At 39.9% G+C, this 26362-nt stretch overlaps 1 long non-coding RNA gene across 1 annotated transcript in view; it reads left to right on the top strand.

Moving 5' to 3' along the window:
• The first annotated feature begins 272 nt into the window (after positions 1-272).
• The window catches only part of LOC110206832 (uncharacterized), a 62957-nt gene continuing 36867 nt past the window's right edge, over positions 273-26362 (top strand). Inside the window, exon 1 of the long non-coding RNA XR_002324023.2 lies at positions 273-484. This is a non-coding gene — a long non-coding RNA (uncharacterized LOC110206832). The remainder of the gene's footprint in view (positions 485-26362) is intronic.

Raw genomic sequence — 26362 nt, forward strand, 5'->3', positions numbered from 1 at the left:
AGCTCTGATGTGTTTTGGCTCTGTGGCTTTCATCACCCTTCCCTTAACTTCCATGAAGATTTCTTTGGCTTCTTTCTATTCCAGGTAGACAGATATTTAGGAAACAGATTTTAAAATAACAATGCTAAGTACAAAGGGAATCTGTGAAGAAGAAAAAAACCCCACAAAGATAATAACAATGTGTCATTTAAGCACATCACATTCTTACCTGTCTATCACATTTATGGCTTGTTGGCATTCTAATCTGTATTCCTTCCTTCATACAATAAACATCTGTTGAAATACTGGTCTTTCAAAAAAGCTTCAGATCTACTTCTTGGCCAGTGGAGTTAAAACCTGAAAGAAGAGTTGATTGTGGTGGCATGCACACTTATAGTCATTACTATCGGGGAGGCTGATACATGGATCAGTTGAATTTGGGCATTTTGAGCTGCAAGAGGACTAAACACAATCAGCTGTCTGCATTAAGCCTGGCATCAATATGGTAAGCCCTGAGGAGCAGGGGGCCAGCAAACCAGCCCAGGTTGGAAAAACGGAGCAGGTTCAAACTTTTGTATCTATAGGCAAGGGTTTGGGGCCAACAAGTACACATCTAGCCCGGGTGAGATTGAGAATTTCATATTGTTCAGACTTTTCAGTCATGTCTGACTCTTCATGACCCCAATTGGGGTTTTCATGGCAAAGATACTGGCGTAGTTTGCCATTTCCTTCTCCAGCTCAGTTTATAGATGAGCGAACTGAGGCAAACAGGATTAAGTGACTTGTCCAGTCACACAGCTAGTGTCTGAGACCAGATTTGAATTCAGGAAAATGAGTCTTCCACATTCCAGATCCAGCATTCTGTCCAATGTGACACTTAGCTGCTCTGAGGATGGAGAAAACCAGTCTTTAAAAAAAATAATAATAATAAAGGGAAAGGGATCTATTGGGTAATGTAAGGTCTGCATGACTAGCTGACATCAAATTTGAACCTTTGCAAAGTTAGGTTTGATGGTACCAATCTAACCTAACAGTCAGTATGAAGTGATCATAACACTAATACAAAGTAGATGGTGGATGAGTAGAGGTAATTTAGAGACAGGAACTAGACCTGAGATTGCTCCGGGAACTCCTCGTTGAAGAAACTCCCTCTTCTCAATGCTGGTGGGCACTTTTTCTGCAATTTACAATCCTGGAGAGTGGCCTAGAGCAGAGAGGTCAAACTAATTGCCCACAAAACTCGGAGAACCAGATTAATGTGTAATTGGGAAATGTTTGACAAGATAAATAAAAGTACAATACAACATAGATAATGTTAATTTGTGGCTTTCTAAGTCGAGGTGCTACAATAGGGATCTGTTTCTATTTGCATTTCACACCACTGGTCTAAAGAAAGCATCGAGTGATTAAGCCACCTTGCCTAGGGGCACAAAGAGGGTATGTATCAGATTCAGGACTTTCACCTAGCTCTTCTTGGCTTTAAGAGTGGGAGCAAAAAAAAAAAAAAAAGAGGGATTTCTGTACACGCTTATCTATACTTCTGGAACTGGAAGAGATGTGATGGGTATGGATTTGCAAATTACTTGCAATAGTGATATAGGTACTCCTTGCAATGATTGCAATGCAACCACTTTTCATCATGTGTGCCGCTCATAAATTCCATAAATCCTTCATGGAAAATTAGTCCAATGGAACTGAGACCATCCCTTAGGTCTTTTATCATTCCATGAGTACCAGAGTAGGGTCTTAAAGTCAAAAGCATGGATATGTTGGGTGATAAGTGTGAGTATAGTGAACAAACAAATAGAAGCGATCTCATTCTCTCTGATCTCAAAGCACTCTGTAGGCACTCATACTAATTCATCTTATATTTATTTGTGCATACATTTAGCTTGTCCGCTTTATCCTTGAGGACAAAGATGTGTTTTATTTATCTCGGTACCTCCTCCGACACTAGCACGTGGGTGTCAACACTGAAAGAAAAACATGCTTTGGTGAAAATAATACCAGATTTAGATTCAGATGACGTGAGTCTGAATCCTGGCATTTACTATTTGTGATCCCAGGCCCTTAATCCTCCTAGGCTTTAGTGTCTTCATCTGTCAAGTGAGAGGGTTGATCTAATTGACTCTTGAGGTTCATTTCAGCTCTGAATCTATGTTCCTATGATGATTTAAGTGGTATTAATGCCTATATTTCACTTGAATTGTTGAAGATGGATTTATAAGGCCCAAATTTTTGGACAACCTCTATATCCAGTATCAATTAAATTCAACAAGAATTTATTAAGTTTTTATTATGAAGCTAGATATTGTAGGAGAGATACAGATGGGTATGACCCAGATGAGGCCATGAACAAGCTTGTAAATTAGGAGGGACTAGATAAATTCGGGGCCACATGTGGGAGGAGGAAAACCGGCACGTGTGGCAGACCCTTGTTCCCTGGCATGGGAGAGGGCCTGGAGGCTGTCCTCAGCCAGGAGACAGACTGCTGCGTAAACTGTCCATTCCAACAGGGACGATTTCAAGGGAATCAGGACCCTGCCCTGGGACAGTGAGGTCCAACAAACTAATTCAGCTGCCACATTGATATTAAAAGAAAAACAGAACCTTGGAGCTCCAGATGTGGGTGGAAGTTGTGGGGCCACAGCTAGCAAGTGAGAGCTTCAGAGTCTGCCTGTCATACCGGAGAGAAGGCATCGTCTGGATTCCAGAAAGATGGGATTGTTATCCCAGAGGTGACCTAAGTTAAAGTCACTTCATTTCTCTACCCCGGTTTTCTCATCTCTAAAACAAAGACAGCAACACCTTTCTCAGAGGGTTGGTCCTCAGATCTAAGGAGATAATAACAGCCAGCATTCACATAGCAACTTTAAGGTTTGCAAAGGGCTTGCACACATAGCGTATTCGCTACTCACAACGACCCTGTGAGGTAGGTGCTATTATTATTCCCATTTTATAGATAAAGAAATTGAGGATGGGCCAGGTTAAGGGACTAGCCCGGAAGCGCGCAGCTAGTTGATGTCAGAGCTAGGATTTGAACTCACGTCTTCCTGATTCCAAGTCTCAATGAACCACATGATAATAGCTAATATCTAGAGTACTTTGCAAACCCTAAGACGCTGTAAATGTCAGTTCTAACTGTTAGTTTCTAGAGAGGTTTTCACAGCCCTTGCAGCAAAGACCGCCCCAAGCCCCCGTAGCCTATTCACGCGTCCTCCTCGTGGATTCAGCTGCAGGTCACCCAATGGTCTCTTCAGTCGGCTCTTTTTGCATCCTCAGGAATCACCCCCTTTACCCTCCAACAAAAAGGACCGCCATCTGTTTGTCAGTTACTGGGGCAGTTCATCCGCTTTGGGGATTATTTTATGGCCTGTTTATTCTGCCGAGAGAAACAGAAGACTTCAGCGTGTCGGAATCTTTCCTTCTTCTTCCTCCTCCCTCTTCCTCTCCCTCCCCAGCCACATGAAGGCGGCTGAACAAACAGAGAAATCAAAGATGATTATACGGTGTTGGAAACCCGCTTCCGCCTGAGCCCTCTCCCTGCCAGAATCTTACATAAGATGCAACTCTGCTCAGACCAGGAACGGAATTAGGAATTCCATTTTAAACCCCCTTTGGGACCACTGAAACAGCTCTTTCCCTGGTGGCTTTCCCACCTGGGGTACACTGCCCCATGAGTAGCTAAGAACACGTTCTCTCACTGGCCCGTTTTCGTTTGGTTTGGCTTTTCCGACTCTCCCCTTTTCTCTTCTCTTACAGAAGTTAAAGGTGGGTCAACACTAGGGAATTTACATTGGTATTACTGCAAGTAACTTAGGAGTATTATATGCAGTATAACTCCACCCAACCATATAGATTGCTTTTGTAAACTTTGGGGTGGGTGCTCTTTGGGTGTGCTTTTAATCCTTCTGAGTGAATAATTTACTTTGCTTAGATTCTAGGGCTAAAAAATAATTAATTTTTTTTTTTTTGTAATCCCCAGAGGCAAACCATTGGTAGAATAGGGCTAGCTATAGTGTCTGGCAACCAAAGTTCCTTCCTTATAGAAATAGTATTAAAGGAAGAGACCTTAGGATTAATTTACTCTAAGCTCTCTCTTTTGTAAAGGCTTCTAGATGGTGCAGTAGAATGCTGGGCCCAGAATCAGGAAGTTCAAATCCAGGCTCGAACACTTACTAGCTGTGTGGCCCTGGGAAAGTCAATTAACCCTGTTTGTCTCAGTTCCTCATCTGTACAATGAGCTGGGAGAAGGAAATGGCAAACCATTCCAGTATGTTTGCTAACAAAACCCCAACTGGGGTCATGAAAAGTCAGACATGACTGAAACAACTGAACAACAAATTCCTCATTTTATATACGAGAAAACTTAGCCCTTAAAAGGTAGAGTGATTTGTGCAGGATCTCATAGCCACTTTGTTGAAAAGTTAGGATTAGATGAACCTGGGTTTCCTGTCTCAGTGTTCAGGGCTCCCATCATTACTCCATGCTGCATTCTGGATAACTATGGGTTCCTTCTGATGCTTGCTAAACCTGCCATTGCGTCTCTTCAGCTGACTCAAATGTATCTTCTATGGGAAAGAAATTCACATTCATTGGAGTGACTTGGAATCTCAAGAATAAAGGAGGAGATTCCTTGAACACCTTAGCAATTAATCACACACCTGGCCAAAGACCTTGGTAACTAAGAATGTTCTAAAGATTCAATCAATAGAACCCTCAGGATTGGTCTGAGGAATGAGACAACCTGGCATGGATTGTGGTGGGGAGAGAGACCACATATCAAGAGTCATTCTGAGGAAATGGGCACATGTACATAACCTAAGGCCATCCCATTTTCTATCATGTTGGGAAACCCCAATTTCTTGCTATTATTCCAAGTGGAAAATATTACTTCTCTGACTTTCATTATAATCCAAGTCTATGATTAGAAGGGTTACTCTTTTCTGTTGTCAGGGGAACATGAAGTGACCGAGTTCGGTAAATCCTGGGTTATCAAGCTGCCCCTTCCAACCTTCTACCTCCATTATCAGAGTCTAGAGGGAAAAACTGAGACAGAAGGATCTCTCTATAAGAAAGCTCATTTCATGTGCTTGTTTTATAGGTAATGATTAAACCAGTGTACAATCTACCATTATTGCTATCTATAAAAGAAACAGAATCTGTGTGGTAAAGAAAGAGCCCCAAGCTCAAGCATTCTAGATCTCTCATAGGCAAATTCCTAGAAGAAGTCATCAATTTCCATTTTTGTTGTTGTCTTTGATCCTATTTATACTGTCATAGTTACTGTGTGTATTATTTTCCTGATTTCTACTAATTAACTTTTCGTAAGCTCAGGTAAGTCTTCCCAAGCTTTGCCTTGTCACTGGTACAGTGGATAGAGAACTGGGCCTCCAAATCTTACCTCTGGCACTTACTGGCCAAGTCACTTAACTGCTGTTTGCCTCAGTCTCCTTACCTGTAAAATGGGAATATCATAGCTCCTATCAGCATGGTTGTGAGGATCAAAGAGATAATATTTGTAAAAAAAAAAATGCTTTAGCACAGTTCCTGGCACATAGTAAATGTTAAGTATTGTTATTGTTATTGTTATTATTATTATTATTATTCAGTGGCTCTGTAATAAAATATAGTCTCCTCAGTCAGACACTTAAAGCTTTGCACCTGACTCCTACTTCTCTTTCCAAACAGTTCATATCATTTCATTTTGTTCACTCTCTCAGCCATAGACATACTAGGTATTCCTTAGCCTTGCTATTCCATCTCCCAGCTTTTGCACAGGCTATCCTCCACTCTTATACCCAATTCTTGGCCAATACAAGGTTTTCCAAAAGTCTGACTTCAATTAGACTTCTGGGACACTCTGTACTGTTCTCTCACTCTTTTAGTGTTTCTAGGTCCTGGCCAGCTCAGCTTAGGTGCCACTAAGTGAAATCTTCCTTGGTGTCCCCACTTGTTCTTGCTCTCTGTCTCCTCAGTTTGCCTTGTGGTTACATGTCTGTTTACATGTTGCATCTCCCCAGTAGAAGGTAAGCTACTTGAGAGTAGAAGCTTTTTCATTTTTTTTCTCTTTTTAACTCCAGTGCCTACTAGCATGATGTCTTGCAGATAAGAAGCACTTGTCATTGGTATTTGTTATCTTAAGTTGGGTGGAGTTTCTGTGTGTCTGACTGCCTGGCTGCATACCTTGGGATAGGGGCTTAATTTTGGACCTCAGGTTCTCCATCTATGAAAACAAGGATAAGGGACCAGACCTCTTTGTAGCATATTTTTTCCATCTGAAGAAGATGTGAGGATAAGTGTAACAGGGAGCCTGCTGAGAAGATGCCCAACTTAAAAATCTCAGAACCCATTGGTACTGACCCAAATACAGCATTCCAATGAGAGCAAAACTCTTCCCAGCAGGAAATAGCTGCCGATTTCAATGTTACAATTTCATAAGATGCCATGGATTTGGAGCTGGAAGGGACTGTACAGATCATGGACATTCTAATCCAAGCTCCTCATTGTACAGATGACAAGACTGGAGCGTAGAGAGGAGATATGACCTTTATCCCATGTTCACATGGCCAGTAAGTTATAGAGTCAGGATTTGAATCCAAATCTCCTCTCTCTATATCCAGTTGTCCTTAGCATCTATGTTGCTTAATGTGTTGGAAAAAGGGGGTGGGGGTGAGTGGAAAGAGCAGCTTTGCCAGAACATTGTCTTCCAAATGCATGGTAAAAAGTCTAGTTAGTGATTAATAAGGAGGGAGTTTCTGAGGTGACACTTCCCATCACTTTCATGTGCTTGGTTTTGAAAGGTTGGGCCACTGGATAACATAAGATGGATGGGGAGTGGTTCTGGGTTAGGGCCAATGGAGGGAATTCCAAGGGGAGCTGTACGGTATTCTTATGCACGGGTGATTCAATCAGAAGTTACATAACACAGTTATAGTTCATTATACCTTTTGTATTAAAGTAAATGACCAAAGGACAAATATGAATATTAGCTAATTTTTACTTAATAATCTATAATCTTAACAGTGATAAGTTTGACCAAGATTTAAAGAAATAAAAAATATCTACATATGCTTAGTTGTTATCTTCTCCTCTAAATTTCAACCCTCATCAATCATTGCTTAATCTAATCTTAGAGTCAACACCTTTCTAGGGTGTATATGTAAATCTAGCATTTTGGGACCTAAGGGCAGTTGAACATGAAAATCAAGCACAGAGATTTTTTTTTTCCCCTGTGGGGGGAGTCACCTTTTAAGAAGAAGACATTATCTGCTTACAATTTATCAGATAAAAGGAATCACACTACTGTATGATTCCTAATTAGCTTTTTGAGTACTCCCTGCTCATTTTGACTCATTCTTTCAATAAACATTTAATTTGCATCTACTGAGTACAGAGCACTGTGCCAGGCACTAGGGGAGATCTAAGTTTAGATAATACACAATGCCTGACCTCATGACAGTTGCAGTCTTGATGGGGGACAAGACAGAAACACAGACAGCTATGTAACCTGTGGCCTAGATCCCCAAAGAAATACAGCTCTGTTCTCATAAAGATCATGTTTAATCTCAAAGACTTCTCAAAAACAATACTCAGGGTTTCCTTCCTCTGGGAACATCAAAATTAGGCTCATTTTGCTTCTAGGCCTATCAGCAAAGCACTGAGGCTAATAAGGTCTCTGATATAGGACTCATTTCATTAAACTCAGCAGAAACAAGTAGAAGACATTACTGAAAACAGCTCCTTTTCCATCTGCAGGAAACTTCTATCTTATGTAGTAACCTATACAGTGCTCCAGACTTACAGTAGTACTATTCAGTGCCTCTCCCTACCCCGCCCCTCTTCCTGAAGTAGAAAGAATCTGACATCGATAGAAGGTAAAGTAACTGCTCTTGTGGAGGTTCTCTTATTTCCCCAGGAAACTATAGAGTCCTTATGGCTCATAGTACTACCCCAGATGGGGCTCTACAATGGTGAAAAGATTCAGGGCTTCTAGGGAGCCAATCCAGCTTTGATATGTACTCTATCTTCCTCAGGGACCTATGTAGTCATCCCAGAATTATAGCACCCTTTCTTCCCATCCCTAGGCCCCAAACATAGGAGAAAGGAACTTGGGGCTCCTGGACCTACACAGACTACCTGATTCTTAATACCAGCTCGTTGTCTGATTTCTCTTCTATTCTGGATTCCCACCATTCCCAGCTCAAACCAGAAATTTCTCTATTTAGCTTAGGAAATCCTGTCAATCTACTGTTGGGCCACAACATTTCTCTCTTTGGCTTGGGAGCCCTGTCTCTCTTCTCCTGGTGCAGTTTATTTCTTTTTCTTTTTTTTTTCATTTTATTTCTAAAACTATTATCCATTGCCTTCTACAGCCACCACTACTTTCTATGAGAAACCTTCAGGAAAAGCCATATATTTACAGCCTTCCTAAAGCCCCAACTACTTGACACGTTACAAAAGGGCTCCTCAGGCATCTTTTAAGATCTCATGACTTCTTCCTTCCAATCAGAAATCCATGGTTATCACTCCTACCTGACTTAGGGTGATTTCCTTCCATTCATCTCTTCCCTAGCCGTAGGGCTCAGGGAGTATGTTTCTTACACTGCTAGTACTTCCCAATAGGATGGGAAAAACAGAACAAAAGAAAACTTGCACCCCTTTCCATTTTTCTTTCCAACTCTCATCATTCTCTGCTGGTGATTATAATCAGCATATGAAAATTATCCTGAGGCTCCTCATTATAATACTAGGAACACTCTAGTGGGGGAGGGGCAGGATTGTCAATACTGTGGTAGCAGCAAATGCCCATGCCCTCATGATGATTATAATATACTATTCCACATGATAAGGACACTAGAGAGTACAAAGTAAAATGCTATGTGAGGTCTGACTTACTGGGGGCCATTAGGGAAACATTTGTGAAGGGGGTAGCATTTGGATGAAGCTTTAGAGGATGATAGAAATCCAACAGGTGAAGAGAGGAAGGGGAGATTCCAGACAAAGGAAAAGGTGTTAGTAAAGGAATTGAGACAGAAAAAAGGCTAGCAAAATGTTACAAGGAAAAGGCAATGTGAGTGTATGGATATGGAAGGAGGTGCTAGTAAATGTTTAACAATGGGATCTCTGTGGGGGGAGAAATGTACACAAGACACACCTTTAAGTTTAATCTGCATTATTGACAATTTTTTCCATCATTTTCTTAAGTCTAGGCAATCAATGCAACAATAAATCAAGCCCTGATTTGTAGCATTTGCCAATTTCTTTTCTTTCTTTCTTTCTCTTTCTTTCTTTCTTTTCTTTCTTTTCTTTCTTTCTTTCTTTCTTTCTTTCTTTCTTTCTTTCTTTCTTTCTTTCTTTCTTTCTTCTTTCTTTCTTTCTTTCTTTCTTTCTTTCTTCCTTCCTTCCTTCCTTCTTCCTTCTTTTTTCTTTTCTTTTCTTTTCTTTTCTTTTCTTTTTCTTTTTTTCTTTCTTTTTTCTTTCTTTTCTTTTCTTTTCTTTTCTTTTCTTTTCTTTTCTTTTCTCTTTTTTGGAGGCAATCAGGGTTAAATGACTTGCCCAGGGTCACACAGCTTGATTTTCTAGATGTAAAAGCTCACTCTGAAAAATTTAACAATTGGTTCTTGAAAGCTAGTATGAATGAGTTCCTGGACATCACTAGACATAGGAGATACTATTGATAGGGCAACTGATTGAATTTGGAGATGATATAAAGGATAGTGACGAGTAAAACCAAATGATCCCAAGGTTTGAGAGATTGGCTGACTAAGAGGATGGTATCTCCATCAACAAAAATGGGGAGGGGGGGCAGCTAGGTTGTGCAGTGGTTAGAGCTCTGGCCTTGGAGTCAGGAGGACCTGAGTTCTTAGACACTTGACACTTACTAGCTCTGTGACCTTGGGTAAGTCACTTAACCCTGATTGCCTCACCAAAAAAAAACGCAAGAACAAGGGGGCAGCTAGGTGGCACAGTGGATAGAGCACCGGCTCTGAAGTCAGGAGGACCTGAGTTCAAATGTGACCTCAGACTCATACTAGCTGCATGACCTTGGGCAAGTCACTTAATCCCTATTGCTTCACTAAAAAAAAAAAAGTAAGACCAACAACAACAATAAAAAAAAACCAGCAAAGTTGGGAGGAGGGAAAGGTTGAGGTAACATTTGAATATTTTGAGCTTGTGGTATCAGCAGGGTATCCAGGCGGAGACATCCAGTAGACAGTCGAAAATAGTTTGGGCAAAAGAAGACTCAAGGTGGGGGATGGGGCAGGGAATAATAGCTATTTTCAAGAATTTAAAGGGCTACCTTATGGAAGTGAGATTAATTTTGTCGTGCTCAGAAAAAATAAGGGAAGTGGGAAGAAGTTACAATGAGGGAGATTTAGGTCTGATGTCAGGAGATCTATTAGGGTCATGCCAAAATGGTGGGGGTTGGCTTGAGATGGCATGAGATAGCATGGGTTCTTCCTCCTCAATGGAGATCTTCCCATAGAAGTTAAATGACCACTTTTCAGGGATATTCTAATGGAGGTTTCTTGGTGGGGGTTGAATGGACTGGCTCTCTCCTTTGTAGCTATGAAATTCTGTGATTTGCTTTTCCTTTGACATTTGGGCTCAGAGCAGAGATTGGGCTGGACATGCAGATTTGGGAGTCCTATGCATAGTGATGAATCCTGAAACATGGGAGTGGATGAGATCACCAAGGAGGAAGAGAAGAGGGCTAAGGAAGTAGTATGAGTCAGCCAAATGAGACTAAGAAGAAATGAGGATTAATCAGAGGAGAACAATTTGATAGAAGTCAAAGGAGAAGGAAGTATTCAGAAGGAGGGAGTGATATATAGTTATCAAAGATGACCCAAAAAAAAGAAAGATAAAAGAATATGAAGCCTAAGAAAAAGCAATCAAAGTTAGCTACTGGGCAGTCATTTGTGACTCTTAGATACAAAAATATTTATAGCAGCACTTTTTGTTGAAGCAATGTAGTCCTTCTAAGCTGAGTATCCTTATTCCAAATCTGACTTTCACAGATGAGTCAGATTTCCCTAGAACGAGTACATCTGCCTTCTCAGGGCCCTAGCTTTAGGCTTCCCTCTCCCCATCAAGGGTTTTACAGAAGTCCTTGCTTTCTCATTTGAACACAGCCAGAGGAAATGCCTCTATTTGGCTGGTCAATGTCTCCATTTCAGCAGGCAATCAAAACCTCATCTCTTCAACATGTGACTAGTGTACGTATTTTCATGTCATGGGATATTAGTATAACATAAGAAATAACTAAAAGGACAGATTCAGAGGAGACCTGTATGAAGTGAGCAAAACCAAGAGAACAATTTATAAAATGACTACAATAATATAAAGAAAAATGAGTTTGAAAGAATGAAGAACTTTGATCATTGAATAACTAATCAGACTCCAGAAGATTGATGATGAAACATGTTTCCAATCTCTTGTCAGAGAGGTGATGGACTAGAGGTGCAGAATGAGACGTACATTTTCAGACACAGGCAATGTGTGACTTTTTGTTGCTTGACTACACTTACTATTATCATTATTATTTTTACAAGGAAGGGCTTTATGAGGTGCATTATGGGAAGAAGAGGTGGCCAATGATAGTAACAGAGAGGAGAGAGAGAGAGAGAGAGAGAGAGAGAGAGAGAGAGAGAGAGAGAGGAAGAAGAAAGAAAGGAGCATCATTGAAACAATGGAAGGATAAAAAGAAGAGAGCAAAGAGATACGTGTCACAGAGAACACGGATAAGCAGGGCAGTTTTGTTGTTGATGTATTGAATTTAGTGTGCGTTTTTGACCAATTTTGGGCACTGCCCTTATTTTCTGTTCCTTATTTACTGAGATGTTTATATTTGTGGATGTTTGTTAGGTTCACAATAAAATGGTAGTGAAAAAAACCACATCATTTGTGACCTTTAAGAGAACAGAATCAATAGACTGGGGGTTGAAAATAAAATTTCAAGGGGTTCAGTAATAAGTAGGTGATAGAAAAAGCATAGAAATGAAAGTAGACTACCTAGTCTGTGAATTTAGCAGTGACAAAGAAAGGAAATATAGGATAATGATAATAATAGCGATAATGATACTAGTTAGCATTTGTATAGTCCTTTAAGGTTTACATAGTGCTTTACATCTAAGACCTTATTTGATCCTCACAAAAACCAAATGAAGGAGGTGCTATTAGTATCCCCATAGTGCCTTACATAAATTATCTCATTTGATCCTCACAACTATCCTAGGAGGTAGATGTTATTATTGTCCCCATTTTACACATGAAAAAACAACCTGAGGGAGGTTAAGTGACTTGCCCAAAGTGAAGTCATGTCTTCCTGACTCCAAGTAGGATACTCCATCCACTGCACCACCTTGAAAGCATGGAAAATTTATGGAAAAATTTTATGTTAGTTTTTTGAATGGGAGAACCTTGTAAGCATCAAGGAAGACTCCAGTAAACAGGGGAATATTGAAGATGATTGGGTGGATGGAATGATCAATGGGCCAAACTCTTACAGAACAGAGGGGAGAATAAGGCAATAAAGGTGTAAATGCCTTGGCAAGGAGGAAGGTCACCCCCCTCCTCTGACACTGAAACAAAGAATAGGAGAATACAAATAGAGAGGTTTGGAAGTGCGGAGGATGAGTGAAGAAGGAGCACAAGAGTTTCCTCCCCTTCCTCTTACCTTACTATATTTTGCTGTGGGCACAGAAATTAAATCAGTATTGCCATTGCTTCTGGAAAGGACATGTCAATTAATTGACCATCCTATGAATCATTCATAACACTGAAGATCAATATTCCTTTTCTTGACCAGCCCCAATCTCTGCTCTGAGCCCAAATGTCAAAGGAAAAGCAAATTATTCTCCTCCATATGTTTGCTTTCTCCCTTAGACTATAAGTTCCTTGAGGGCAAGGACCATCTCACTTTTTTGTGTTTTTATTCTCAGTGCTTAGCACGGTGCCTGGCCCACAACAAACACTTTATGAATTCTTTTCTTTTTTTTCTTCACTCATTCATTCCTTATGAAGGCACTTTTTAGACAGAGAAAGTAAGCCTGAACTAATTAGAAGCACTATGGTAGCATATTAATTCCTTCTCTCTTAAAAGTTGCAAATCAATAGTTAAGGACTTTCTGTGAGAATTTGAAGACCATGAATGACTGGAACCAGGAAAGGGAGACAGAAATGGGTAAAGCAGCAGATGCAACACTCAGGCTAGTAGAAATAGTAGTAATTAACCAAGTAAACAGAGATTTAAGTAAGCATTAGCAATCATCAATAGAATTGGAACTCAGCAGTGGGAGGAAAATCCAATGTAACTGATAAATAAACAGACAGATACTCAGTAAGTAACAATGAATTAGCACTGGAGTAAAGCAGGGACATAATGAAACTTTCAAGACTAGAATATAGTCTAATTGCTTGGTGCCCTATTCCATGTCTATTCTTACACATACTCACTCATGCCATTCTGAGTTGTGTAATATATCCTGCCACCTAACATGCCAGGCAGAACTGCATTTTTTCTTATAGAATAAGGAATTGTTAGGGTTAGATTAAGATGTTTTAAATATCAGTTGTAGTTTATTGGGCAAAGCCACTTAATTGTACCTAAGTGTTTCTGTTTCTTTAAATCATGCTCTGTTACAAAGTATATTCTTTATTAATTAGAAATTTAAGACAAGTGATATCTATGTCATTACTGTGATAAAGCTCTATATTGATAGAGTTTTACTCTACTATTCATACCTTATGAAAGTCCAAATGATTGATTCATATAACTATACCTTAAACCACCACCATTCATCCCATGGCAGCTGCCCAGATTTTAGGCATAATATTTAGGAGGAAGTAATCAGCCTCAAGACCTGGCCTTGAAAATGTAAACTTCTGAGTAACAGCAAACATTGAACTTCTCTGCAGTTTGATTTAAACTAGAAGAGAGATTATGAACTCTTTGTAAACATATCCCATTATGTGTCCCCCTCCCCCTCCATTCAGGATTCTTCTTGTTCTTCCTCTGCTTGATTCTAGTCACTTCTGAGCCTTTTCCCTACTTGCCTGTCTTTCATAGCACAGTATTACTTATCAACTACACTCTAAATATTTGACCTGTGACATATACATATATACATACACATGTATACATATATGTATACATACATATATGTATATATATAGAGTTTCTTTAGTGATTCTAATTTTTCAGCTCACTTCAAAATCAGTTTCTTTCTTAAAGAGACCGGATGGTTTTTCCTTCTGATCATTTTGAAACACATTTCAGGAGAAGGTGTACAGATGTACACATAAGACGTAAAAGAGGTTTTTTTTTTGCAATAATAGAGGCTATATCATGGCAGCCAGTCTCCATGTCAGGAGTTGGAGCATCACCTAAAACGAAGACCGAAAGGGGTAATAGGAATGACATAAAGGCTCAAATGCTTTCAGAATGGACTTCACAAGGCTGTCTGCATTCTTTGGTTGTAAAATTTTGTTTTATCTGACATCATCTCAAAAACAAGTGTACTACTGTCTGAACTTCAGAGATTTAAAAAAATAGAGTTTTGATACGGTATTTTTTAAAAAATAATAAAATTTGAATAACATTACAGGGCAATGCTCTTGCAGTCCAATTTCAATATCGTTTTATTTAAACCTTTTCTATTTATGGCCTTCTGTTCTTGGATCAGGGTGGTAGCATTCCTGAACTAAGATGCATATGCCCATGCAATAGGGACTGGAACTAACCATGGAGAATTCTCCACAGGTATTTTCAGGTCTTGCTTCCAAACATAGTCAACTTGGAACAGATGGCCCCAATAGCTTTTTAAAGGAGGCTTCCCCCAAATCTCACCTTGGAATTTCAAGGTCATCATTTCAAGGTTATTAACATTGTTCCTTTTATAGAAAACAAAGAAGAAAACATAACAATCCTTTCAATGCTCTTTTATTTTCATTTCCTGGGACAAACTCCAAGGTACAATTTGGGTGGGTTCAAACAAGAAAAGCACAGAGAAGTGGTGGGAAGTGAAGAAGAGGCAGTCCCCATGCCCATGGATTGGCTTCTACCTCTCTATCCCCGGAACCAGGGTAGCCTTGCCTCCAGTCCCACCCCCACCCCACCCCCCAGAGAGATTATTCTGTGACTTTGGCAGTGGGACAACAACCTAGGGAAAGGCAAGAACATGGATAGCACCGCCTTTTCTTGTCCAGCCCAACACGAGCCTTATTTTGCTGTGAGCCTGTCACTGTGGGAAAATTGCTAAAGTGTAAAGTTTCTTTCTTTGTCCACCCTGTGCTCCATTTACCAAAGAGCCAAGTTTCTAACAGAGCCGCCTCTCAGAGAGCTCATGAATGACTCCATTTTCTCACAGCGGTCCCTGCTTGTCCATTGTCAAACTGTCAGACCCACTTGTATAGGTGTTCTCTGCAGGAAGGAGCTGTTATGTAATGCCTGCCGAAGGGACATTGAGGGAGAGAGAAGGATGGGAGAGACAGAGAAAGAAAGAGAAAAATAGAGTGACAGAAAGACAGAGGAAGGGACAGAGACAGAGACAGAGAGGGAGGGAGAGACAGAGAGCAACAGAGATAAAGAGAAAGAGAGAAAGGAAGTAAGAAAGAGAGGAAGACAGGGAGAAATGGAAAAGACAGATACACAGAAAAGAAAGACACAGAGACAGACAGACAGACAGACACACACACACACACACACACACACACACACACACTTACAGTGCAATGAAGAATAAAATGTCCTCCAGAAGGCGAAAAATAGTTCTGGGAATTTGTCAGTATTAGGATGCATGTGCGGTGCTTTTGCTTTAGGATTCACACTATGCTTCATAATCATCCTCCATTACCTGCCCTTGCTCTCATCTTTAATTAATATGAATTGATTGTTGAGTTCTCTAGGTGCCCACTGCAGTCAATTTTTCCTTTTCTATTTTGTAACAGGTATGTGGTATGATGGTACCAAATGCTAGACTTGGAGTCAGGAAGACTTGAATTCAAATCTTGCCTCAGATATTTAACCATTTGTGTGACTCTGAGAAAGTCACTTAATCTCTCTATGGCTCAGTTTCCTCATCTATAAAATGGGGATAATAATAGCACCTATCTCACAAGGTTGTTGTAAAGGTTACACACACACACACACACACACACACACACACACACAATTAAAAAGGTTTGAGGGACATGGTGTCTGGGTGACTTAATAATTTTATTAATAAGGTCAGAAGGTTATTGATAAAAGGATGGTCATTTGGCCATCTCTCTTAGACAAAAGACAATCATGGCAGCAGGGCTCACCATTTATATACCCTTCTGAGGAGTAGGTTTTCAATGAGAGACTGAGGGTGACCTCATGTCATCCTGGACAGAGAAATTATCTGTAGACACAGACCAACCACAGCCTTGGGCTATCTAGACAAAAGGATCTGTCCCCACCCAAGTTCTTCACCTTAGATTAAATTCCTTGTAAGGTTGGGTGGAGTCTGACTGGGAGAACAGTTAATTCATTCTCATAATCAGTAATGTGCTTCAAGGACTGAACTTAAAATCAGGACTTTGGAAGGAGAGAGCTCTGAATCTTCCTAAGATATTGGTCATTAATAATCATTTCTCTCAATAAATAGACACACATAGACATATATGTCTATATATACCATATATATAGATTCATTCATATGCCTCTTGCCATAGACACATATATAATATTCTTAATTTCTTTTTACTGATTACTTTGATAAAGAGATGGGTTAGCTATTCATGATAGTCTTCTGTGTACTAGAAATTTGTAAGAGAGAGCTTGGCTGGTGATAGTAAGCCCTAAGTAAGTTAATCCTCCTCATGAGAGCAAGTAGGGAAAATGGTATTTATCCTGTACTTCAAAGTATTGTACCCAAAGATTACCAATGTTTGAAGTGTGGAGGACAGATATAATTCTAGCTTAGTATCCATCTTGGAGAGAGAAAAGAGAAGGAGTAAACATCCAAGCACTGCCTTCATCCTACTTCCTACAAAGGCAGAAACCATAGCTTCTCTTTGAGAGGTGTGGACCAGATCCCAGACCAAATCAATACATTTCATATGTGAATAAAGCCATCTTTGTATTAAATGGCTTCTGGCACACATATTCCATATTTCTTTGTGTTTTGTACTTGCTACTCTATAATATTTGGAAATTTATATTGGAAGATACATTGCAGGCAGATTTCTTTCTCTCCTTTCCTTTTCAGTTGAAAGTATTTTTGATCAGATGTACAAGACACAAGTGAAATACATACATACACGCACATATGTATATATATTTAACCAATGTTCCCTAAGTATACTCCTTTCCTGACTAAACATTTATGCCTTGAGCCATGGTTTAGAAAACAAGATTCCATTCTTAAACTACTTTTTTCAAGGAGTTTTGGGGTGTTCTGTTGGTAGTAAGAGGTGTTGCCATCTGTTAGTATGTAAAGGATACTGAGCTTGCGGTATAATTCTAGCCACACAATTGTGTCCTTCTAGGTATCCAGTAGAGGCTAAACTTTTTGTAAATTACAGTGATATATTGTACAATTTCCATTACCTGACTGCGGGGCTCATCAATCAATAAGTCCAGGCTCCAAGGTAACCTTTCTATAATTTCTTGTGGCAATGATCTGCTCCTGAATCATCAACACCCTTTAACTTCTCTGAATAGATTGATGTGACTCAGCCATTTGTTCAACATGCCTTTGTTGATAAATTATTGGATAAGTTCACGTGGATGTCGCTCATGGAACATCTTTCGATTACACTCTTGGATCAAATGACAGAATGGGTGTGATGTGCTTTGCAAATCTTAAAATATTCCATAAATGTTAGCTATAATGGTAATTGTTATTATTGTCAGGTTGCACAGGATGGACAAGATTGTGATCTGTATTATTCTAAGGAACTCTCAAATTGATGAGACTGAAGATTCTTGCACTGAGTATATGGCAACAATAATAACGACATCACTACTATTACTACTACTACTATTACTACTAATGATGGTGATGTCATTTCATGAGTTCTAATCAGAGATAAAGACCTTTTTGGCACATTTAATAAATCTAATGGTGTATGCTTTTTATCAGGCTTTACTATTACTTTATGAACTGAAATCTGTGTATTCCAAAAGTTTTCATATCAATTTTAACTTCTTCATTCTGTGCACTGAGAATCTTTCTCAATGTTCTTCCTCCTTCCTGAGAAGGAAGTGTTAATTTTTCTACAGCTGCCTCAGGATGAGCCATATGTCTCTTTAATGTTGTATCAGTTTTTGAGTGTTTTCCAAATCTATTTCAAAAGTATACCTTATGACTGGAATTGCATTAGAATTAATTGCCCAAAATATATTCTTTCCATTAAGCTTTGACTTTAGGATGCCAGTCACAGCCCTAACATGTGCAGCACTGGACTTTTTCCTTCATAAACTTAGTTCAGTGAATCTTCCCTAGAGAAGAACAAGGTACTTGCAACTGTTTCCTTCATCCATTGGTTCAATTTGGCCTCAGGATTCAAACTCCAAGCCTTCATTCTCTCTTCTTGGTGCAAATTGGGAATTTTACACAATTTAAAAATTATTGGAGATAAAAACACAAGATAAAATAGCTGATTAATGTGCTTTTAAGTGTTTATAGGTCTAATAATAATAATAATGATAATAGCTAGCACTTACATAATGCTAAGGTTTGCAAAGTGCTTTACAAATCTTAACTTATTTTATCCTTACAACAACCATGCAAGGTAGCTACTATTAATACCCTCTTTTTATAGATGAGGAAATGGAGGCAGACAGGTCAGGTAACTTGCCAAAGGTCATACAGTTAGTGAGCATCTGAAGACAGATCTATACTTAGGGTTTCCTGATTCCTGGTGTACCCAGCTGCCCTGGCTAGCAATCCAAGTTATGAAAAGTTTCCAGAGCACATCAACATATGATCAGTAACGTGCTGGGACCAGCTTGTACAGGCTCTGGAAAGCCATTTGTTAAATTTTCAGTATGAGCACTTACACCTTGGAAATCAGCAAATGCTAGAAATCAAGGCTTGATTTACTGTTTTGTTGGTTGTCTAGACTTAAGAAAATGATGAAGAAAATGTTTATAATAAAGATTAAACTTAAAATTGTATTGTGTATACATGTTATTTTTTACAGCGTCAATTGTTAAGCATTTATCAGCACACCCCTACATATAGAATTGACATATATTAGGAGGGGGACACTGGTATTCTCACCTTCTGGCAATAAATTTATGAGATCTGTTAAGAAAGGTGAGATCAGGCTTTCTTCACAGAGGAAGCTGGTAAAATGTTTTATTATTAATTCATGTATCATCAGGAAGGGTTTGAGTCAATAAATATGGATTTTATCAAGACCTACCACTTTCCGGTTTTGCAGAGAAACTAGATTTTCAGTCACTTCCCTGGATGTGACCATTTTATAGTCTATTATGCCAACTGCATTCAAGCTTTTATTATCATATTTAATACAACTCACGTTTATATCATATTTGAATTCTTTCAACCATATAGATGATCAGAAATTTCCAAATCCTCCTTCAGGGGCTCTCCTTCTCCTCTAATTTCTATGCTTCTCAAATATCTATAATATGTTTTTGATTGATGTTGTATCATTTATTTTGTTCTTTGTGGTTCTTTAGCTTCTTGTGCCATTTTAACCTTTGAGTTGTCAATTTTAATTGCTGATTAAGGGTATCAAGAATTTCTGATTTTATTTTATTCATTCATCTATCTATCTATCTATCTATCTATCTATCTATCTATCTATCTCCCAAATTCCATTCCATATGTGTCTCTTTCTTTGCCTTTAACTGGGCAATAAAGTTTTCAAGTTTTCTATTGGTTCTATCAGATAGAGATTGACATCATTTTCTGATGTCTTTTCACAGGTATTGAGTAGTTTTCCCAAGCAGCTTCTGCCATGCTTGTAAAGATGCCCTTCTTTAGGAGCATTCTTAGAGAGTGTCCCCTTTTCTCCAATGGTCCTTACTATCTTGGCATTTACTGTTGTGTGCAGGTCCTCAATGTTTTTATAGTCTGCCAAATACTGTGGGAGAACATATTCATTCATTAATGATGGTTAGAATGTCTTTGAATTATTCTGTTGCCTCATCAAACTCAAAAAGAGCTTTCCCAAATTCTTGTCTATATATGTCTACCTACTTTTCAAAACCATTTGAGATATCAATATAAGTTGGAGTTGGCCACCCAACCAAGTATGTGGGGGCTGAGTCAGGATGCAATTAACCATGTTCCAGGATAACAAATCATCCAGCATGGAACGAGAAGGGGGGAGGGGAGTGCTTCTGGTGGTGGACTGATAACCAAATAGATGGGAGTCTTGCCCATACATTCATTCGTTCATCATTCATTTAATAAGCATTTATCCCATGCATGCACTGTGCCAGGCACTTGAGGCGCAAAGTTAAAAAGTAATTCTCAAGTGGCTTATATTCTGTTGGAAAACTACACACAAATAGATAGATAGATAGATAGATAGATAGATAGATAGATAGATATAGCTATAGATATGCAATCATACATATACGTGTGTGTATAAATATATAAACACAAAAATAAGCAAAGTATATAAAAAGTAATTTCTGGGGGATGTCATTAGCAATTGAGGAGATTGGGATAGGATTCTCTTTGGGGGTGGCACTTGAATTGGCCTTCAACAAAAGCTAGAAACTGTATAGGGATCAAATTAGGGAATATTTGTAAAATGTTAAGCATAGTGCCGAAACATATAGTAAGTTTGTTCCCTTCCGCTTCCCAAGGCAGAGGTGAGAAAGGAACACGTTTCAGGTACATGGAATGGCCTGTACAAAGGAACTGAACGAGAAATGGAATGTCATGTACCTGGAACAGCAGGTAGGCTAGTCTGGCTGGAACAGAGAGCTGGCGAAAGACAGTGATGTTCTATAAGCCTAGAAAGGCAGCCTGGGCCCAGCCGGTGAAGGATATTAAACACCAAACAGAAGTTTTAGCATTTTATCCTCAAAACAATATGCACAGAGAGGGGGACAGAAGATGGAGTATGTGAGGAACAAAGAGACCAGTTGGGTTGGAAGGCAGAATGAGACAGTTGGAATAATGGTCAATGAGGATGGAATAAATAGTTTGGAACCAGGTTATATAGAACTTTAAAAGCTAAACAGTATTTTGTTTTTGTTCTTATATCCTAGAAGCAATAGTAATCTATTGCAAAGAAAGCAGTGTCACAGAAACCCAAGGAAGGAAGAATATCCAGGAGGAAGGAATGGTCAGCAGTGTCAAATGCTTTAGAAAGGGATCAAGAAGGATGAGGACCGAGAAAACATCAGTGATTTGGAAATGAAGAAATCATTGTTGGGTTCTGTTAATCCAACCCAGACTGCTAATTTGATTCACATTTTTAAAATATATATTTTATTCCTTTCCCTCATTACATGTTAAAACAATTTTTAACATTTTTTTTGAGTTTTGAGTTCCAAGTTTTATCCTCCCCTTCCCTTCCCACTCCCTAATCACTTTCCATTTGCTACAAGTACAATGTCCTTGGAAGCAAGGGTGATGACATTTTCACCTTTGCATCTCAGTAACTTAGAGTAGGTGGTGAGTTAAACAGTTATTGGATTGGACTGAATTTATATAGATGTCTCCTCTCTCCAGCTAACCCATATGGTCTTTCAGAGAAGAGGCCCTAGCGCCTTCAGAGTTGTATTCCCCACTGTGCCTGACACAGTGCCTTCACCCATATAGAGTGTGCTTTCAAACATTTCTTGAATGTCTGATTCTCAGGAGGCTGCCCAGGGGAACCAGAAGTAACTTGGAGTCACACATACCCCTCAGGCCCATACTTGGTAGCATCTGGTCATAACACATGGAGACTTGAGAGAGATTAAAGAGATCCCAGGCAAAGTCCCACCCTCTTTGCTTAATGAGGGGATAAGTAATTACTGCCCTTGGAGAGGGAAGGGAGAATGGAGGACACAAAGCAAGAGCCCTGTTTTCTGTCCTCTTGGTTTGTAATTTGCCTCAGCCTGAACTAAGCTTGTTACTTTGCAGGAAGGGAGTGTTGCAGGTGTGTGATTTCATCAGTGTGGGGAGGATCACTCTCTGCACCAAGGCAGATCAGCAGGAACTACTCTGTAACCAAACTGATAAAACCTTTGCCTCTGTCTGCCTCCTCCCCCTCCCCCTCCCCACCCTCAAGTTGCCTAAGACAAGGAAGTAGAAAGCTGGCCTGGGATTTCCCTGGAAGAAGCACCTCAGGACTCATCGGGTAGCACGGGAAGCCTGACTGATGTTCCATGTGTTCCCATCTGGGAGAAAGGTACATGGTGAAGTACATCAGCCTGGGATGGAGGCAGCGCATGGCTCTGCACAGGCTAACTCTCCCTCCACTGCCGGGGGGAGAAATTGTTACCTCAGGAACAGAATGTACTTTTGCATTCCCTGAGAGATGAAAGAGTGTTTTCCCTTATCTGATGGAGAGCCAGCCAAAAATACATATTTCTGCCACTGTATCTCTTCTCTTCTCTTCTCTTCTCTTCTCTTCTCTTCTCTTCTCTTCTCTTCTCTTCTCTTCTCTTCTCTTCTCTTCTCTTCTCTTCTCTTCTCTTCTCTTCTCTTCTTTCTCTTCTCTTTCCTTCTTCCTTTCTTCCTTCTTCTTCCCTTCCCTTCCTTCTTCCCTTCCCTTCCTTCCTTCTTCCTTCCCTTCCTTCTTCCCTTCTTCCTTCCCTTCCCTTCCTTCCCTTCCCTTCCCTTCCCTTCCCTTCCCTTCCCTTCCCTTCCCTTCCCTTCCCTTCTTCTCTCTCCTCTTTCTCTCTCTCTTTTCTTTCACTCTACTCTTTCTCCTTCTCTCTCTCTCTCTCTCTCTCTCTCTCTCTCTCTCTCTCTCTCTCTCTCTCTCTTTAATTGTATCCTCCATCACACTTTATTGGCAAATTTAGGAAAACAGGAAAGAAAAAAAAACCCAATGTGACCGCATAGGATGGGTTGTCTTCCTTGCATCCTATAATTAGCCAGGCCGTTCTTTAGGAAGAGTGCAAAATAGAATGACTTCTCTGCATTCTTCACTTTCCATCTTCCTGCTGAGCATAAGACCAGAGTGATATCTTAAACAGAGGCAAAGCCTTAGAGAGTAAATATGGAATGCCATCAAGGCTATTCTTAAGCTTGCTTTCACAGAGAAATTACCTAGTAATGATTTATTAATGTTAAAACAAAGGCTACATTGAGGTCAAATGCCAGTCAGTGACAGTGTCACCTGAGTTCCATTCATCATAATCTGGGGCATGGGGATTCCTTTTGGGGTACAATCAAGAGCCATTCATTCTGTAGACTGACTTTCAGGTCTCCTAAATACAAGGACTTATGTTTTATACTCAGGAGGACAAGGAAACTGGCTAATCTAGAAACCAATCTAGAACAAGCAGACTTTAGGCACCCCTGAAAGAACCAATCTTCAGGGAGCTTGATAAGGATGTATACAGTGGTAAGTAAAATTTCTTTGGTTTGATAACATCTCTTCAATGATCAGTCTCTAGCTGTTATTGTTTATATCTGCCCCTTTCTCCCTCAGGCAAGGGAGAAAGCCTATCTGATCAGATGCCTCTAATTCAAAATGCTAGGTGAGAGTGGGGAAAAAAGAACCTGGCATTAAGCCCCCATTGGAGCTTAATCTTCAATGCCTCCATTTGGAAGCATTCCCAATAACAGAATTCAGATTAACAAGAACTTGTTAGGAACTGCTACACACAAGGTACTCTGCTAGATGTTAGGGATTTAAGGGCAAAATGAAAAAGTCACTGCCCTCAAGAAGTTTGGGAAAGGGAGAAGGATGAGGCATTGACAACCAGGGGCATAATGTAGGCTATTTGAAGGGGAAGTTTGAAGAATAATAACAACTGTGAGGCAAGGAGGGGAATCAGGGAAGGCTCTCTGTAGGAAGTGACACCCAAGTTGAGCCTTGAAGGAAACTCAGAATTCTAAGAGGTAAAGGTGAGATGGGAGTGAATTCTACAGGTATGGGAGAGGTTGCCCAAATACCCAGAGGAAGAGATGGAATACAGGCCTCGGGATTCCATTAACTAAGATAGAGGCCAGGAAGGGCAAAGATTAGCTATAAAGACCTTTTAGGTGCTATTGTAATGACTAGCTGCATTAAAGAAGGGAAGGAAGGTTTTGTTTTGTTTTTTAAATCAAATGTACAAGTATCGGATAGGGGATGCATGGCTAGATAACAATGACTTAGAAGAAGACCTAGGCATCTTAGTGGCCTACAAGCTCAACATGAGCCAGCAATATGATGTGACTGACATTAGAAAGGTAATGAAGGATTAAGAAAAGTTATAGTGTCTAGAATAGGTGTGTGTGTATGTGTGTGTGTGGGGGGAGAGAGCAATGGTTCCTGCTAGATGACATCAGGAGTATTGTGATCAAGGCTTAACTTGGGTGTTGCAGGACCACTTGTTTTGAATTTCATAGTTCCAGTACATCTAGAGAACAAATACGATGGTGAGAGGACTGGAGAATATACCCTACGAGGACTAGTTGAAAGAACTGGGGGATATTTTTGTCAGGAAAATGGAAGATTCTTATCTTAGAGACAGCCTGGTATAGCAGGTAAAGTCTTGGCCCCATAATCAGGATGACCTGTGTTCAAGCTCCATCTTTGACACAGACTGGCTGGGTAATGCTGACCAAGTCACTTAATCTCTGTGTGCCCCAGGCAACTCTCTGAGACTATGAATCGCAGAACAGTTGCAGGTCTACATTGGTAGAGTGAGTTTCTTTACCAGGGAACCCCCGACACTGAGGAGAGTGGGAGGGAGGGTAAGGACATGATGGCTGTCTTCAACCATCTGAAGGACCAACATATAGGAAAGGTTTTAGACTTGTTCTTCTTGGCCCTGGAGAGCAGAACAAGGAATATGTGGATAAACCACTGGGATCTCAGAATGAGAAGAGACCTCAGAGGTCACCTGGTCTGAATAAGAATCCATTCTATGGAGAGACAGACTTGGGTTTGATGTAGGGAGAAGCTTGCCGTCAATAAGAACCATCCATTGCTGGAATGGGCCTCCAGAGGAGACACTGTGCTCCCCATCATCAGTGTTGTTTAAGGTCTTCAAGGGTGAATGACCACTTGTCATATATATTGTAGTGGGGATTATTTTCAGGGTACAGGTTGGATAAGATGACTTCTAAGGTTCCTTCCAACATGGGGATTCCAAGCTCTGTGGTGCTCCCTCTGGCATCAGGTCTGGAGAGAATGCTAGGAGACTGCTCTCTGTTGCCAGGGAGGTTGCTAAGACACAAGCTAGGTGATGCAGTGATGGGCTTGGAGCCAGGAAGACCTGAGTTCTAATCTTGCCTCTGACATTTACTAGCTGTGTGACCCTGGGCAAATCTCTAAACCTCTCTCAGCCTCAGTTTCCTAATCTGTAACATGGGGATAATGATTGTATCTACATCATAGGGTTGTTGAGAGGATCAAATGAGATAATACATGTGGAGTACTTTGTGCAAATCTTAAAGTTACATAAATAACATATTTTTATGCTATTTTATATTTGTTATAGGTTATATTATATTTATATATTATATTATTTTATATATCAAAATATACAAACATATAAATACTTATATAAAACCTATATAAATAACATATAAATACCTTAAAGTTACATAAATGCTAGCCAGTATTATTAGTACTTGAATATTGATACTCAGGTTGCTCCAGGTTCTTTTCCCAAGAGGAAGGTACAGAGGTCCTGGCAAAACCCCTCTGAGTAACCAGGGGGCATTTGCTGACCTTAGAATGCCTTTCTCTTACAACTTTGCTAGACTACAGAGTTCTTACCGTTTGCGGGTAATGATGTATGTGTATTTATGGAAATGGACACATGAATGGGAAGCTGATACTTTGAACATAATAATAGCCAATATTTATATAGCACTTCCAACATTACCTCAATTGAGCCTCACAACAACCCTGTGATGTATTATAGGTTTTATTACCATCCCCATTTCACAGATAAGGAAATTGAGGCCTATAGAGGTTACATGAATTATCCATGGTCATAAAGTGAGTGTCAGAGGCAGGATTTGAGCCTAGGTCTTCCTGACCCTGAGCCCAGCACTCTACCCACTATGCCACGCTTCATTTGCATAATAAACAACAGGATGCAGGTCTGTTAGAGTAAAGCATTTTGACATAGCCCATACCAGAGCTGGCAATCTTACAAGAGTGGCATGCCACAGTTCCAGGTCTTCTTTGGTTGTTCTGGGAAAGGGGAATGCTGGTGTCAGCTTTTACAGGGCTTGACTTTCCAGCTCGTATGTCCACT

Source organism: Phascolarctos cinereus, unplaced genomic scaffold, assembly GCF_003287225.1.
Source record: "Phascolarctos cinereus isolate Bilbo 61053 unplaced genomic scaffold, phaCin_HiC Scaffold_5;HRSCAF=322, whole genome shotgun sequence".
Lineage (NCBI taxonomy): Eukaryota > Metazoa > Chordata > Mammalia > Diprotodontia > Phascolarctidae > Phascolarctos > Phascolarctos cinereus.